Source organism: Marmota monax, unplaced genomic scaffold, assembly GCF_021218885.2.
Source record: "Marmota monax isolate L192 unplaced genomic scaffold, Marmota_monax_Labrador192_F-V1.1 WCK01_AAM20220418_F8-fsc01539, whole genome shotgun sequence".
NCBI lineage: Eukaryota > Metazoa > Chordata > Mammalia > Rodentia > Sciuridae > Marmota > Marmota monax.
In genome coordinates this window covers 37,253-53,264 of record NW_026693432.1, presented here as the reverse complement: position 1 = coordinate 53,264, position 16,012 = coordinate 37,253, and the positions used below count along the sequence as shown (strand labels likewise).

At 36.8% G+C, this 16,012-nt stretch overlaps 1 pseudogene; it reads right to left on the bottom strand.

The window, feature by feature from the left end:
* Positions 1–6,881: 6,881 nt before the first annotated feature.
* Positions 6,882–8,216, bottom strand: LOC124101476 (E3 ubiquitin-protein ligase SIAH1-like; annotated as a pseudogene).
* Positions 8,217–16,012: the final 7,796 nt, after the last annotated feature.

Genomic DNA, 16,012 nt, shown 5'->3' with positions numbered 1-16,012 from the left:
TATTTTTATGACCTCCTTCCACCTTGGATCCAGTCCTTTTAGTGGCCTCTATTTTTGTTTCCTTCCTATGAATGGAACCCGATAGTAGTACCTGAATCTTTCTCCTAGGCTTTGCTAGGTCTTTCCTGGGGAAGTAGAATACTTTATCTGAATGATTAACTTTGGCAGAATAACTGCACAGGCTTGACTCAGATCTCTTTGGCCCTATCTGGAGCAAGCCTGCTCACCATAAGACAAGTTCTTTTTTTTTTGCACTGTGAGCTCCACCTTGGTAGAGCTCAGGTGGAGGGAGGCCAAGATGCAGGGAGGCCTTCCCTGGTCAGCACTGCCTGAAGCTGGGTGCCTGAGTTTGTCTAATTCTGTACTGGTAAGTGATCCTACTTCAGCATTGCACTTTAAGTCAGGTCCTTCAACCTGGCTCCTTGATAATAAGAATGATAATTTGTCCTCCATCATTATTCTTTATGGTCTGGGGATTTAGCTCATTTGGTGGAGTGCTTGTATCACATGTTAAATGTCAAGGGTTCAATCCCCAGCACCACACAAAAAAAGAAGAATTATATAATTACTGTTTATTTCTTAACTTGTTCAGAGTCTGGGCAGCTCTTGCACATGTATCCTAGCTACATGAAAAAGTTCTCTCATGAATAATGAGGATTGTTTGTTTATTACCGTACTCCTGTTTCTCTGGCCCTCACTTTTGTTTTTATCTTGGTACTCAATGTACATTTCAAGTACCCCTTGCTATTATAACCCATTTAGTATCTCAACTTGGTATATTTTAACATTGGCAAGAAAGCACCCACCACGGGACCAGCCTGGCGGGAACCCAGATGGTCAGCCCAGTTCTAACCCAATCTTCTCATTGATAAGAGAAGGTTGGCACACATGTCACAAATGTAGGCCAGCAACAGCTACTCTGCTTTCTCTCTTTTAGCCTCTTCCAAGTTTTTGCAGTCTTTTCTGTTAGTCCAAAGAGGATTTCCCAATAATGTTTGGAGCAACTTGGATGCTGGAGGGAAATTTTGCTTTTCTGCAATCTTGAAAAGAGACTGCTTAGTCTTCTCCCATGCATGGAATTGAAATTGTCTGTGAGAAGTTTGGAACTATGAAACATTTCTATTTAGATTCTTAATGGAATGCAATTCAGAATATTACTCGTTGATCTGCTTCATTTTTATTTGTTGGTATTTATCTCAAATGTCTTGTTTCATGATCTTGACAGTGCTGTGATATGATATTACTTTGCAACCAGCATGGTGCTACTATTTTAAAGGTCAGTGTGATGCTCAGCATGTTGATACTCCATTTGCCACTTTGAACACTGTATTTAAAGTTTCCACTGACTTCACCATATTGCCAAGGTTTGGAAGACCTCTTAACTGAGAATGCAGAGATTTCAAAAAGCATAAAAAAGTCTTAGAGTTTGGAAATGTAAACTGTAACAGAATCAAGCTCAAGGTTCCTTAAATTCTCAGTTTTAAAAAAATGAACCAATATGAGACAGATTAAGTGATCTGTCTAATAGAAACTACTAAATGTATATGTGAGGATTATAGGAAAGTTGGCATTTTCCCTGATTTAAGTTTATTTCCCCCTACTTTATATCACCGTCTTTTTATTATTTGAGAACTACAAAAATGTTTCATCAAACACATTCCCACTCAAAAAACTCAAACAGTTTACTTTTTATATACAATTATCATTGGAAAAATTTCTTCCTTGTTTGGTGCTTTGTACTCTCAGAAGAAAGGTAGCCAATTAATTCTTGCTTTGTGAAACTGATAGCTAAGAGTGATTCTTCTATTTGCTATAGTTTCATAAAGAGTAAAACTTCCCTGAACCTTTGAAGGGATATGCAGGGTTTGAAACTTTGATCTAAAATTATGGGCAGGTAGGGGCTGGGGTTGTAGCTCAGTGCTAGAGTGCTTGTCTAGCATATGTGAGGCACTGGGTTTGATTCTCAACACCACATAAAAGTAAACAAATAAAATAAAGGTCCATTGACAAAAAATAAATATGGGCATGTAACCCACAAAACCACTGTGGTCTCAGTTTGGAAGCATAATCTGCTCTTATATAACTTTGAGAAAGTTTACTCTGCCTGCATCGCATTCCTGGCAAGAGTATAGCTCCATAATTTTATTATAGTGAGATGAAGAATTGAGACCCATAATTCAATTAAACACACTCAGTATTTTCTAATATTTAAATTTTTGACAGTATTTTGTGTGAATAATAGTATCCTATTATGTTGTTATTTTGCCCATTGCTAATTGTGGAGAGATTAAGTACATTTTCCTATGCTTGTGATTCAGGTACTTTTCTTTTTATAAAGAAGTGCCGTTGAAATTATTAGCCTATTTTTCTATTGCATTGACTGTCTTTAAAAAACTTTTTTCTTAATATGTGAGAGGTTTTTAAAAAAATGCATTTTCAAATAAGTGCATTGTAGGTTTTATTTTCTCATACTTTTCCTATTGTGTATTCAGAACCAGATAATAAGAATGATAATTTGTCCTCCACAATTACTATTTATTTCTTTACTTAACTTTCATACAGTTAAATTTATCAAATACTATTTAAGGCAGATGATTATTGCAGCCAATTGACAAAATGGACTGACCTCACTAACCTTTTAGCTGGAATGATGGGAAAATGATTTCTTATCAACCTACAGACTAGCCCAGGCTGCATCACCTGGAGGCTAGTTGGGTTATTAAGACAAGAAGATGTATGCAGGACCTCAGACACCAAACTTAGAACTGCTACAATGTTGTGTCTACTGCATTCTGTTGGCCAGAGAAAATTAATAGCCCAGATTTTCCCAGTGGAGCTCAGACTACCTCTATGGTGAAAGTGCTGCAAAGTCACTTGAAATAGTATGACTACGTCAAGGGCAAGGATTCTTGCAATATACTTGAGTTCTTTACTTTGTGTAGGTTCTCAGGTCAGCAGAAACCACCACCTCACGGTAAAAATCATTGTAAGTACCATTATCATCAGTGTCTAAATGCAAGAGCCACTTGCTCTCCCATGACCTTGGACTCCATCAGAATTTTGTTCCATGCTTCCTTGATGTTAATGCAAATATTCCAGATGCTACTGGAAGACCCAGAATTTAATTCTCCCACCCACATAAGGGTTAGTGTACTCATCCAATAGGAGAACAGCTCAGTTACAGAATTGCATTTTAAAAGTCTTTTTCAGGAACCGGCCATAATTAAAATGGGACAGGAAATCAATAGCAAAAGTATAACAATGTCATAAGGGATTTTGAAGACAGGTTTCTAAACCATTTGTTGTTTTTCTTTTAACAAAGATGTGGTAACATTTAAGGAAAATTGATAAGTGGCAAAACACCCAATAGCTAGTAAATACAGGAAGCTTTTCTCACTTTAGGCTTGAAAAGACAAGGAAGTGAATATTTCCTGGAATCTTCTCTGAGACTTCCAGTTATAGGAGAAATGTATCTGAAAGTTCTAATTTTGGTAGAGGAACACAGCCTTATCCAACGCAAAGCATAGCAAGGAGGAATGGCGAGGGTGAGTACCCTCAACTATCTCTTTCTGTCTTAAGCTTTCAGACAGTGCCTCACATTGTCTGAAAAATGAAAAGGTAGAGATGACAAGGGAACCCAGTTCATGTGAGTTGGCTCTGAACTACATACTATGGTAGAGAAGGAAGAAAATCTGTCTTGATGGACAGCCAGATAATGTCCAGCTATCTGCATAATAAGAATGTGCTAAATGTATCCATGGCTTCTATACTAAAAAAAAGATGCCTTCAGATTGGACCATCCTATTTGCTTCTTGCTTCTGCAGAAATATTCACTGGTTTATAATTATTTAACAATATTAATGCAAATTCTTACACTCATTTTTAATCATTAAAGAATTTTCTTTCTAAACAACCTCAACCACAAAATTCAGTTCTTAGATATTTCTGTTAAGAAAGTCAATAAGTGAGGGTTGGGATTGTGGCTCAGTTAGCAGAGCACTCACCTAGCATGTGTGAGGCACTGGGTTAGATCCTCAGCAACACATAAAAATAAATAAATAAAAATAAAGGTATTATGTCCATCTACAACCAAAAAATTAAAAAGTCAATAAATGATCCATTTCTCTTTATTTTATTTTGATTTTGTTTCTTTTTTTAAAGCTTGATTTGAGTTTTTAAGTGGTTGATATCAAAAGAGACATACCTGCTAATACTTAATACTGTTTCTTTAATGGAAATCCAGAAAATAGAAGACAATGTTCCTTTTAACTATTTAGAGAAACTAACATATGCAGGACCTTAGGTCCATCACACCAAGCAACTTGAAGAAAATGTCTGAATTTTACTGGAATCAAAGGCAATGGTATTTGTAGTTACAGAAATTCCCAACTTCAAGAAATTTTATCATACCAAATCATAATTATTCTCTGAAGACTTGAAAAGGGCACATTTTTGTCTCACACAGGATTCATTTCATTCATTTATCTTAAAAAGGGCCCTAAGGAAACGATTATTTTAATAATGCACTACTACTACTAATAATAATCAGAGTTGCTGTTTGTAAGGACTTTACCCTATCCCACGTACTGTAATAAAATATTTAACTATATTTTGTTTTGTTGTCACAACCGTTCTGCAATTTAGTTTTCATATTGTATTAAAAAATTTCAGATCTAAGTAACTTGCTGATTATCTATACATTTAACCTATGAGTGTGAGTTTCTCTCATTACTGTATTCAACATGTATAGTATTGATAGTGATCAAGTAACCATATTTGCATAAGGAGGGAACTAATTGAAACTCAGCAACAGAGAGGAAGAAGACTTAGTTGTGTATTTGATTAAAAAGCTTAAAGGTTACAAAAATTTATGTTTAACATGATCTTAACTAAGAAACTAGAAAGATGAAAGAAAAAATATGTATGATTTTTCCCCCTACCTGACCAGTGAAATTAAAGGCAAAAGAAGCATCCTAGCAACAAGATTTTGTGGGATGTAGGGGAAGCCAAAGCATTGATAAAACATACATAAAAACAGAGGGCTCACATTTCCCTTTACAATGTTTTTAAGTTATACGGACAGTGCTCTAGGGCATTCGGAACCATGGCAGAATTGTTCTAAGGTGCTACAGATGGAAATGGGAAGTATGGCTTTACATCTATAGTCAAGGTGATTTTATTGTTCACATCTAAAATCAGTAGCCTAAAAGGGGAGGAACCTGATATGAATTCAATCAAGGACCACAAATGTGAACCACACAGGATCAAAGAGTGCAGATTACAGTCCCAAGGACATATCTGAATGCAACAACAGTGTTGCCTGATCAACCATGGGCAGCCATTGTGAGGAAAGTAAATAACACGTTCCCGAGGAGTCCTAGAGGGAAAAAGAGCCCTTGCTGGTGGTCAGCATTTAGTCTGCAGCCTCAATAGGAAGGAGCTGCTCAATTCTCCGAGGGAAGTGATTCATTTTCCTGGGAAAAAAAAATAAGTAAATGTGATAAATATTGGTGCAAAATGTTTGACTCCCCGGCATGAAGGCTGGCGGTCATCAGATTTTCTTGTCAAAGTGAGTACTTTGTGAAACTGGCAGCAGTAGCTTTGGCTCTATTTCATTATGTGTGTCAAAGACTGCAGAAAAGGGATCTCTCATTGGCCCAGAGTTCTAGTGCTTGCTCAGTTCTGAGCTCACCCACAAATGATTTATTTCAGAATAGGTACCTCTCACACAATCTCACTCCAGCTTTCAATGGGGAACACTGGTGAGAAAGCATTCTGAACAGAGCCCATGGGAAAGGAAAAAGCAAACAAGGGTCCCCTGCTTTCATCGTACTCTGACTCCAGGAACTAAGAGCAACTGGTCTTTCATGTTTTTTTTTTTTTTTTTTTTTGATTATATGATCTCTTCAGCCACTGCGCTTTGTTCCTATCAATCTATTGTATCTTCTGTCAATTCAGGAATACTTGCTGTCTTTAAAACATAAGAGCCTTTTCCAGTTGAAAATAATTAGAATCCAGAAGCATGAGAGATCAGATTCTAAGAAGCCTGTGAGTTCTGATTTTTGTATTCCGTTTCCGTGGCACACATCAGTCACCCAACAATGGCCACTAGGCAACTTTTCACTCACTGTGTGAAGTTTTACATAATGATTCAGTGTATTCCAATTTAGCCTCCTATCAGTTTAAAATTTTTTATTGGTGTATATTCATTATACAGAACACTGGGTTTTACTGTGGCATATTTATACATGCATATAACATAATTTGATTCCTATGAGTTATTTTTAAGTAACAGTAAATAATTAGGATCCAGAAACATGAGAGATCATATTCTAAGCAGATTGTGAGTTCAGATTTTTTAACTGAACAGATAAAGTTCATTAGGCTAAATTAATGAACTTGTCCAAGGTCACAGATTAAAGTGCCCTTGAGGAGGATCAGAATACCTTGCCTTCAGTCCTTGCTTTTACATCCAACCCTTCTACCTTTCTATCAGCTAAGACAAATTGGTCTGCTGGGAGACATGTAGAAGTTTAGTCCATGGGAAGATTAAAGTGATTTTGTGCTGGCAAAATTATTAATGGGCAGAGTCAACCTTTCCAGCAGGCACAGTACCCAGAGTCCAAGAAGATATCTGTAAATTCTAATCTTGGAGACAACACAGATGAATGGGAGTTAGATGCCACTTACCCCTGTTGTCCATGTCATTGGCAGAACTCAGAGAAAAAACAGCCACATCTTCATAGGGATCTCAAGGTAGCAGCTCTGGGGAAATAGAATAAAGTTTGAGTGTTCATATGGTAATCCCTATACCCACAATCTTGCTTTCGGCAGTTGTCGTCATTCTCAGTCAACAGCAGTCTAAAAAGATCTGATTTGTCTTAACTTTTTCTTAACTTTTTGCTGTTTGAACACATGGAAATAGTTACACTGATGCCTGAATTTCCATTTTCTGCAAAAAAAAAAAAAAAAAAAAAAAAAGCCATGCAATGCTGGTGTCAAAGACTAGGCAGTTGTAGCATGGAGAGTGGACAGAGTGGGGTTGGGTTCTTTATCTCATCAATTTGAAGAATAAAGACACAAGAGTGAGAGCAAAGCAACAGGATTTATTAAAGTAATAAGAAAGTAGAACTCCCAAAAAGGGAGGGGTGCCAAGAGAGGTATACCAAGAGTGGCTATTGTCTAGGGGTTTATATAGATCTATAGGTTTAATTAAGCCAGTGCCCTGCCCAATCCTGGGTAAGGCATTCAGTGTCCATGAGGTGTTCATTCAGCCTTTAGTCCAGTCAAAATATCAGGCATTTTTCCTTCCTTGGAGAAGCATGGACCCCAGTCACGTAGGTCCTGATTTAAAATAGCCTTTGTGTAAGTTTCTCGGCAGGTATCTGCAGCTGCTGTTTGTGCTCTACTGCTCAGAAAGTTATCCAGGGGCCCAACTCCCTATCCTCCCAGCCTTCTCTCTTCCTCCTGACATCACAGTCACCATTCATAATGGCTGTTGCAATTCCCTCATGAATAGATCAAGAAATCATTTCCCAAGTCAGTAATTGCCTATGACCATTTAGCTCAAGTTGACAAGCAAAAATTTTGGCTTGCTTTCATGTTCCTAGTTGGGAAGAACTTCTTGTGACCATCATATTTTTCCAGTTTCTCCAAGACAAATATAAAGTGAAGCCAAAACAGGACCGCATCATCGCCCTGTTAATAACACCAGGAAGATTACTATCTGTAGCAAGGAAAACTACATCCTCTCCCTGTAGGGTTGTAATGGACTTGTGCTGATGAATCAGATGGGGCATTAAAGCATCCAAGAGCCTTGTCATTTATAGGAAGCCCTAGGACATGGACAAGAATAAGTCCTGAGCTCACCAAACTCTTTGGGGTCTGCTTTTATTGTATGTGGAAGAGTTATTTCATATCCAGAATAGGCATATTTGCAAGGGAAAAGTACCCAACCAACCTCTTTCTCCAGACCCAAGTTGCAAATGAATCCCAGTGAGTTGGACACCACCTGAGCTTTGGGTGACACTTGCTACAAACAATGGCCACTCTGACATTGAAGAGTGGGTAGTAACATAATCAAAGCAGACAGGACACTCAGAATGACTTGCCCAGTGATTGTTGGATGCCGTTGTTCCAATCATGTCAGGCTCTCTCTGGAATGGTGGATACTTTGAGTTATGAGTAGGTAATGCTGTAGCAGTCTGATGGCTCATTTTTTATAAGCTAGTGGATTCCACAAAGCACAGGGATGCCTGGGACAGAGTGTTCCCTCAAATACTCAATAACCAGTTGAGTTTATCAGCGTCTGATCTTTAAGTCAGTCACCCAGAAGCAATATCTGCCTCCGGGATACTTGGGTTTGGTGTTCTTAGCTTTTTTTGTGGCTGCTCTCCTCTAGAAAAGTCAAAATTACTTCCCACTGGGGATTCTTGGAACACGGAAAAAGAGGAAATGCTATATTTTCCTTATGATAAAAATTTATAAAGTGGTTTTAATATATATTGCAATTTTGTAAGGAACCATTAATCAAAGACTAAGATAAGAGTAAGAAGGGAACTTAGGGTTTTACTGTCTCCTTGCCCTTGCTGAGTTTTCAACATAGATAATCATGTCATCTGTGAATAATTACTGTCTTGTTTTTTCCTGTTTTTTTTTTCTGACTCCTCTATAGTTCTATTTCCTGATTATTATACTGGCTAGGATCTCCAGGACATTGTGGAATGAAGTATTCAGTACAAGCATCCTGATCTTGAGACAAAAGCATTTATTCCTACACCCCAATCAGGTTGTTAGCTGTAGATTTTTCTTACATGCTCCTTATTGGTTGGAGAAGTTCCCTTCTATTTCCAGACCCATGGACATTTTTATTAGTTATACGAGGTAGATATTGTCCATTAAAATGATTTATGATTTTTATTTTTAAGTTAGTTAATATGATGAGTTACATAGACAAATTTTTGAATGTTAAACCAACTTTTCATGCTTGAGATGATACTTTGTCTGATGTATCATCACTTTTTTCCAACACTAGTTTTTAGAGAAGTTTTAGGCTTACATCAACATTGACAAGAAGTTCAGAGATTTTCTGCATGCATAGTCTCCCCCATTGTTGCTATTTCTTACCAGAGTGACATATTTTTTATAATTGATTTTTAGCCAAAATTGTATTACTGAGATAAATGACACATGGTCCCATATATTATTGTTTTCATATATTGCACAATACAACTTTATTAAATCTTTGTATTTAACATCTATGTTCATTGAGGTTATTCGTTTATAGTATTCTTTTTGAAATTTGAAAGTCTTTGTCTGTTTTTTTTTTTTTTTAAATAAATGAGGCCTTTTAGAGTAGGAAGATATTCTTGGCCTTTGAATTTATATAAGTAAAATAAATATTATGTGCTCCTTAAGTGTCTGTTAGAATTCACTAGTAATTCATCTGGGCCTAGAGTGTCATTTGTAAAAATGCTTGAAACTACAAATTCAACCTCTTTTATAAATAAATATTGGGCTATGTTACGTACCTATTTCTTGTGAGTGAGGTTTGGTTGTTGGTGTCCCTCATGGCATTTTCGTGTTTCTTTTAAGTTAGTGAATATAATAACATAAATAAGTTTTTACCGTTTCCTCAGCCATTTAATTTCTATAGAACATGCAGTGATATAACTTGCTCATTAATGATTTAGTAATTGCCTTCTCCATTTTTTCCTCATCAGTATTTCTAGAAGTTTTAAACTTTATATTCTTTAAAGATCCAGATTTTGCTTTCATCTGTTATTTCTGTTATTTTTATTTTTTAAATATCCATTTTAATCATCATTATTTCTTTATTCTTTAATTTTGCATTTATTTGCTCATACAAACTAGATTTCAGCTCAGGTGTTGTCTTCCATCTCTTGCTCTTGTCATCCATGAATGATATATTGAGGATTCTGAGCTTGTATTAGAACTTGGATGGAGAAGAAATGTTGTCAATGATTAATGGTGGTTTTCCTGGAGTAGGAGAGTGACATGGTGTGTTAGGTTTTCCATGTCTATGGAAAGTTGTTGACAAATATGGTCCCAATTTCAGTCTATTAAAATATGGATAAAACTTTGGGACTGGGGTGGTGGCTCAGTGGTAGAGCACTAGCATGTGTGAGGCACTGGGTTCGATCCTCAGCTCCACATAAAAGATTAATAAATAAAAATTTGGTTTCCCATCTACAAAATGGAGTTGGTCATAGTACTTATAGGGTAATTGTGAGGACTAAGTGGGATAACAAACATAAAGCATTGTTACTTTGTCTTGCATATTGTAAATGCTCAAAAAATGTTAGTGGTTATTATTATGCTACATGCACTATGATGTATTCATATATGTACATAGAAAAATTACTTGGAATTCATTCCACTGTCTTTCCTTTCCTATCCACCATCTATTCCCTTCATTCCCCTTTATCAGATCTACTGAATATCTCTTCTCCTGGCTCTTCTGCCTTATTATGGGTTAGCATCCACATATCAGTGAAAACATTTGACCTTTGGCTGTTGGGGACTGGCTTACTTTACTTAGCATGTTAGTCTTCCATCTGTCCTTTTACTGGCAAATGTCATAAAGTCATTCTTCCTAATGGCTGAATAATATTCCATTGTATATATACCACATTTTCTTTATCCATTCATTTGTTGAAGTGCACTTAGTTTGGTTTCATAGCTTAGCTATCCTGAATTGAGCTGGTATGAACATTGATGTGGCTGCATCACTGTAGTATGCTGAATTTAAATCCTTTGGATATATACCAAGGAGTAAGATAGTTGAGTCAAATGGTCGGTTATAATCCTAGTTTTTTTTTTTTTTTTTGTTTTTTTTTTTTGAGGAATCACCATACTGCTTTCCAGAATGGTTGCACCAATTTGCAGTCCCACCAGCAAAGTATGAGTGTACCTTTTACTCACTTCCTCATCAATATTTATTGTTACTTATATTATTTAAAAAATGTTTTTTAGTTGTAGATGGACACAATACATTTTATCTGTTTATTTTTATGTAGTGCTGGGGATCAAACCCAGTGCCACACACATGTTAGGCAAGCACTCTACCACTGAGCCACAACCCCAGCCCCATTACTTATATTCTTGATAATTTCTATTCTGACTGGAGTGAGATGAAACTCAGTGTAGTTTTAATTTGCATTTCTCTAATTGCTAGAGATGTTCTTAAGAAGAGCTAGTTTTATACATTTTTTAATTAATTTATATATATATATATATTGTAGATGGACACAATAAACAAGAAACTCAAAAATTATTCAAGACAGGAAAATAAAACAACAGAAACCCAAATGCAAAACACAAAAACCCCAAACCCGAACATTTAGGAGAAACCACTGATTTCACCAAGGAGCTTCTATGTGTGCTCAAACTTTATAGTTATCTTCCCTAGTGCAAGCAGCATAAGAATAACCACTAACATTTTTGAGCATTTACGATATGCCAGACAAAGTACTAATGCTTTATGTTTGTTATCCCACTTAGTCCTCACAATTACTCCATAAGTACTATGACCAACTCCATTTTGTAGATGGGAAATCAAATTCCAAAGATTAAATAATTTATGGAAGTAAACATGATGTATAAGCACTAGGATTTTCATCTGGACTTCTCAGATAAAATAAGGATACACGTATTTTGATATACATACTAGAAGTTCTAATAATAATAATTTTTAGTAGGCATATGAAAAGATACATGTATAAATGAAGTAAACACTGTTTAATAAAAAACAAATGTATCAATATTTTGCTTGAAATACAGAAAGTCCTAATTTTTTCAGCTCTAGAAAAACAGCTAAAGAAGTAACTTGCCACAAAAAATGTTAATTTTCTCCCAAGGAGTCATTTTTATGGAATTCAAGATGAATAATTGATAGTCTGATTATATTTTTCGAAGCATCCAACTAAAACTGATCAGTATGATATTTCCAAATTCATCCCTTTCCAATTTTTGATAAATGGGTATTAAGTGTGATTTTTCCAATTTTAGAATTATATTACTAGATTTCTATTTGAATTCTTGCAGATGATAACTTTTAGCCACAAAACATCAGTGAATTCCTGAAGTGTTCTTTTATTTGTATGGAATCAAAATCTTGTAAGGAACTCTCTGTACAACAACACCTTCCTTGAAACATGCCATGGCCTTGAAAGTTAAAAGTTCTTTCATACCTTGGCTACTGTGAATAATGCTGTACTATGAAAACACAGATGTCTCCTTGACATGTGGATTCTATTTCCTTTGGATATATTCCCAGTAGTGGGACAGCTGGATCATATGGATTTTGTACTTTTAATTTTCTGAGTAACTGTCATACTATTTTCCATAAGGGCTGTATTAACTTTCCCACCAACTGCGTGCCCAGGTTCTATCTTTTGTCTTTTTGATAGGAGTCTTTCTCATAAGTATGAAGTAATATCTCACCGTGGTTTTAATTTTCATTTTCGCTGAGAAGAGCTCTATAGCCTGGTGAAATCCACCATTTTCCTAAAATAAAAATAAAGTAACCTCTAGGACTACCAGCCTTATGTCTTTCATAAATCAAAGTTTTATTTTAAAATGGCAGGAGGAAACTCTGGGCTAGGAATATGACTATCTAAGTCTGACACTTTATGTCAGTAGAGAGGTTTTTTTGTTTTTGTTTTTAAAGAGAGAGAATTTTTTTTAATATTTATTTTTCAGTTTTTGGTGGACACAACCTCTTTATTTTATTTTTATGTGGTGCTCAGGATCGAACCTAGCGCCCCGTGCATGCCAGGTGAGCGAGCTAGTTGTCAAATTGAACATTTTAGTGTGCCTTGTCCTGTTGCATCAACCAATCTGCTTCACCAAGGATTGAACTTGAAAGAGAGCAGAGGATCTGGTGTGATTCTGCTAGCAGGGGGCGGTCCCCCCCCCCCCCCAGTTGGCTTTGAACTCTCATCCTTTTGCCTTGCCCTTCCAAGTTGCTGGGATTACAGGCATGAGCCACCATGTCCAGCAGGAGGCAGTCTTTGTTGTGAAACTTCCAGCTGAGGATGTGTGCTCTGGCTCTTCACACCAGGAGGCATCATGGTATTTTTTGGTAAAAGGGCAGATAGCAAATATTTCAGACATTATGGGCCATGTGGTTTACATCAGAATGATTAAACATGATTGTGTTCTAATATAACTTTATTTACAAAACAGTAGTCCAGGTATGAACTACAGGCCATAGTTTGCCAACTCCTACTTCATATATTCACTCAGGTCAAAATCTACCACTTCCTCTACTCAGGGTTAAGATTGTACAGGTAGAAATCCCACTGGAGCTACATTTTCCAGACAGGATTACGCTTTCCTATGGTACCAAACAAATGACCACCAATCTTCTTTGTGGGATCTGAAAAAGATCTTGAAATATCAAACAATGGATGAAAATATTTACTTTTCCTTCCTTTCATTCTTTTTTCTCTCTTTCACCAATAGATCTGTCTTCCTCTCCCTTCTTTCTCTTCTTTCTTTCCTTCTTTTTTCTTTGTTTCTTTCTTATAGGGATCATTCCAGGGCCTTCCGCATGCCAGGCAAATGCTCCATCACTGAGCTACAACCCCACCTGCTGAGGGCCATTGCTAAGTAAGAATGATGCATGGCATGACCCAGGTCATTCGCAGTGTCATTGCATGTAAAGTGACCTTGCTCAAGGACCAGGGCGGATCCGGGTTTAGGTTGGATCAGGTTTAGGGCGTTCCCGATTTAGGACAATCCGGGTTGAGGGTGGTTCCAGGTTTAAGGTGTACCCTGCTGGGAATAGGGTGTATCCTGCTGCCTCAGGCGCACCTGCTCCTTGAGTTCCCATTGAGTTCTCCGTTGAGTTCTCGTGGGATTGAGAGAGTATTTGGGATTTCGCCCAGAACGTGAATTGGGCCGAGAACGTGAATTCCCCCAGATGTGTGTAGAGTGCTGGTGTGAGTTTGGGAATAAGGAGTTGCTGTTTGAATCTACAAGGTGTGAGTGGCTCCTGATTTTGTGCCCAGCCAGACTGCGGCACCCGCCCATCAGTAACTTTTTGAATCCCAAGTGTGTGTTAGGTGCCAGCAATGTAATGGTGCATGAGACTGAGCTTTCTGACTTGGAGGCATTTTCAGTCAGTAAGGGAAGCAGAGAAATAAAGCATTTCAATATTTCATTTTGGGCACTGCAATAAAAGTATGAAAAAAGAATAGGATGGGAACAAACTGCCTCAGCTTTGAGAGATGGTAAAAGTTTCAAATTAGATGTAATAGCCAAGCTTAGACCTGAACGATAACTATTATCTAGGTCAATAATCATGCATAGGGAGTCTGGAGAGAGTCCCAACAAGCAGAGCTTCACAATACTTCTGGGGCATGAGAAAACACATAGGGACCCTTGAATTGAAATAATACTAGAGCACAGAATAAATAAAGATGGGATTGACAAAGGATGAAGCTGGAAAGTTAGGCAGGAACCAGACACAAAAGACCTTTTTGGCACCCACCCTAGTTCAAGTCACTTTCAAGTTCAAGTTCAAGGCAATCTCACCAGGACAACTCAAATGGCCTCCTAGTTTGTTTCCTCATCTGGAATGTTGCTCCTCTTCAATCTGTTCACTATAACCCTGCCAGATCATATTTGTCTCCTACTTCAACCTCTCTAATTTAATGTTTTCAGGATTATTTATACCCACCATTGGACCCCAAAGGCCTATCATGATCTAGGCCTAAAATTACATTTCCAGCCTCATCTTTGGTCAACTTCATCTCTATGCTGGTTATTCTTTCAGTTAGGTCTTTTAAAATGTCTTTCAAGAGTGTTTTATGATCTCTTTTTAAGAAAGATGGAGGGATGAGAATCACATGAAAATCGAAGAGGAAACATACCAGGGATAGTAGGAAGGAGAGGAGGAAGGGCTGGCAAGTGATATTGCCAAATTATATTGTTATATTTTATGCATTTAAAATATGTTACAACAAATCCCATCATTAGTACAACTATAATGCAACAATAAAAACGTGGAAAGAGAAAATGAAGAAAAACAAAATCTATTTTTAGGCTTATTCCTATTTTCTTTAGATACCCAATAACCTTTGTTGCTATTGAATGTGATGTCTTTTCATCACATTTTCTAATTCTTTGTCATTGGTGTGTAGAAATTCAGTCGATTTTTTTTTTTGGTATCAGGAGTTGAACCCAGAGGTGCTTAACTCCTGAGCCACATCCCCAGCCCTGTTTTTATATTTTATTTAGAAACAGGGTTTCGTTTAGTTGCTTAGTGCCTCACTAAGTTGCTAAGGTTGGCTTTGAACTTGTGATCCTCCTGCTTGAGCCTCTGGAATTATAGACATGTGCTACCATCCATGCCTGAGAGTTTTGCATGTTCATCATGTATCTACTGCTGCTGCTGAACTCTTACTAATTTTCATTGTCTACAATGTCTACATTAGTTTGTCTACACATGTTTTAGGGTTTTCTATGTGGATAACTCAGATATTGGTTTTGCTTTTGCTTTCTTTTCTTCCATTCATACCTTTTCTTGTACTCTTGAGCTCTCTAGCACTTCTAGCACCTTTCAATGAATGAGAGTTCCTGTGGCTCCACCTCCTTACCTGCACTTGGCATTGTCAGCCTTCTCAGTATTTGGTATTCTAACAGGTATGTAGTGGTTACTTGGTTCTTTTATATTTCTTCTTTCTGCTTTCATTAGATTTATTCTGTAAATATTCCCTAGCTTAATATGGAAGATTAATTTATTCACTTATTTTTTAGAAAACCATGGACATTAAAATCATATACAGTTTCCTCATATTTCTTGGATACATTCCATGAATTTTGAGACATTCTATTTCCCTCATTATTTGGCTCTGAATGTTTTCTAATCTGTTAAATAATTTTCATCTATAAATTTTTATAACTGTTTACATATCCAAATACATGTGCTTGTTAAAGAAACATTTTGTTACTGATCTTTATCCAAGTTTGTTGAATTCTTATT